We start from the raw sequence: 2,670 nt of genomic DNA, 5'->3' as shown, positions 1-2,670 counted from the left end.
AACCACAAAAAAGTGGCTGGAGAGATGGCATGGTAGGGTGCCACCTATGGTCCCAGAGACATGGGGTTGAAGCATAAGAATGCTCTAGGCTTAGTGGGAGAGATCCTGAAACCAAGCCACAAAAACAACAGTCTAAACTTGTGAGTGGTAGTTCACACCTTACTCTTGGCTGAGATTCAGGGAGGAATAGCTACAAGTTCAAGGCTAGTCAGGGCTACACAGTAAAATTCTATCTGTCAAATTCAGTCCACCAAAAAACAAAACAAAACAAAACAAAACAAAAAAAACCCTATCAACAAAAGCTGTCTAATTTTATATGGATTTCAAACTCAACAGTCAAGATTCAACTACCAAACAAAACCCACCAATCCCATGGGAAAGCAAAAAGCCTTCCCCACTCTGGGGCATAGGAGTTGACCCAGGTTTTCTTTTATTGGTTTATTCATATTTCACTGCGTTGCCCTGACTGGCATGGAACTTGGAATAGTTCTCCCACCTCAGCTTCCCAAATGCTGGGATGACAGCTATGAACCACCATGTCCAATTGATCTCTTCCTTCTAAGAACTTGGGGAGTAGAAGGACACCCGGGTATAGGAGCAAGCCTGTCCAGGGGCTTGTGTGCTGGAACTGCAGGGTGGAATGCCCTTCACAGAAGGTCCAAACCCCAAATGCTGTATCAAGACAGGGGACTAAGGGATAAAGCTATGGCTCAGTTGTCAGACTGCTGGTCTACAGCACCAGATAAAGCAGATGTGGGGGCAAATGCCTAACATCCCAGGACTAGGTTAGTGGAGGCAGGAGAATCCGAGTTCAGGGTCATTCATAAAGAAGAGATTCTGTCTCAAAGAAAGAAAAAAAAAAAAAAAAAAAAAAAAAAAAAAGCTCTGAACACTGCCCCTTCTGATCAAAACCCCAAAGCCAAACTAAAAGAGGCAGGCGCGGTGGAATCTGCCTTGAATCCCAGCTGATACAAGAGAACTGAGTTCTTCAGGTGGCCACTGCTCCACTGCACAGCCCTCAAAAACAAGCACGAACAATGAAACTAACCAACCAACCACCCGAGACCAAACACAAAGAGGGCTGTGGACCAGTTTTCCACTAGGCTGAGTTCAGAAAGGGGCTGCAGCCCACAGGACAGCGACTGCAGGGAGAGCTGGAGGCTGAGAAAACCCAAAGGCTTTGGGGAGTGGCGGCCCTGCAGCAAATACAGGCAGACTTCTTCTCACAGCTCCCCACCTAAAATGATCAAGTTCTTGATTAAAAGCATAGGCTGCTAAAACCAGGCAACACCATATTAAAAAAAACTTTCTCCTCACTCATGACATGCCTTCCTTCATTCGACAGTGTCACCTGTAGCTCAAGGGGTGACAGCCATATCTAGGGCTACACCCCAGCCTGGTTTCCTGGGTGGCTTGTGTCCGGCTCTTGGCACTTCCTGGGACATAATAGCTGTGTGTGCTGACCCTTTTGGGCTTTTCTCTCAATCTTTAGTTACTGGACACTGTGGTGACTGCACTGGGGTCATGGAGGTTTCACTTCAGTGGAACCCTCAACATCGATCATGGAGTTTGTCATGACCCCATCCATGCCTGAGACATGGTCACTAAAAGCACTCTAACATCAGGACAGATGTCAAGTTGCGAGGTTCTTGTTTGAATTGCTCTATGTACAAAATGCCCTAGAAGCAAAAAAAAAAAAAAAAAAAAAAAAAAAAAGCTTAAATAAATAGGCAGGACCATGATGAAGACACTAGACACTGAGGGTCCCTGGACCCAAAGGGCTGGAGGAAGACAGAAAGGTAGGGAGCACCTGGCCGTGGCAGTGGCTGCCACATGGCTCAGTGAGGATGTACACCAAGGCCTTGGAGCCTTGTCCTTCAGTCACGAATTCCAAAGCTCTGAGACGTGGCCTTCACGGTACCTGGGTGACAGCTCCCAGGCACCACTGTCACCACCAGAGAGAACCCCTGCCTAGGTACTGTAAGCTGGCAGGAACCATTGTCTCTTGACACCACTGTGTCACCTTGGTGCAGCCCTCAAGCTAGGAGGAGGGGCGAAGCTGGTCCCATGACTGTCCTCCATGGGAAGGCCACACAGCTGCCGGAAGGAAGCTCCTTCGTCCAGGTCCAGTGGGACTCCTGCCCAGTGGCCAGGCAGAGCCAAGAGGTGGCTCTGAATATAAGCAAGGACTTGCCGAGGGCATGGTGGGGACACAAGGTCTCGGTTGCATCAACTGCACACGCACACCCTGTCCAAGCTCCTCCCCGGCACTAGAGCCACCTTCCAGGAACAGTCAGGTTGAGAGGCTGACTTCCCAGGTCCTCAGAAGTCCCTGAGTGCAGGGACACTGGAAGAACAGCAGGATGAGGAAAGTGAGGGCTACTGCTCTCCCCCTCAGCTCGCCCCGGGCTGCTCTGTGCAGTTGTACTTAGGTAGTCGGCACCAAGGTTTGGTGGGCAGTCTGATGATGCCCCCGCACAGATTGTCATCCTATTCCTCACAGGTGAGACTCGGACCCAGATCAGGTCATCAGTCCTCTCCAACAGACGCACTGAGGCCTGGGACAGCGGGACCGCCGTCACCCCTCAGCGGCAGATGATGACTCCAGCACTACTGGGACTCAGCTCCGGACAATGGTGAGGGGTTGGTGGACACCCTGGTGGTTTTGTT

The sequence above is a fragment of the Peromyscus leucopus genome, chromosome 17, assembly GCF_004664715.2.
Source record: "Peromyscus leucopus breed LL Stock chromosome 17, UCI_PerLeu_2.1, whole genome shotgun sequence".
Classification (NCBI taxonomy): Eukaryota; Metazoa; Chordata; class Mammalia; order Rodentia; family Cricetidae; genus Peromyscus; species Peromyscus leucopus.
Note: the sequence above shows the minus strand (reverse complement) of the source record.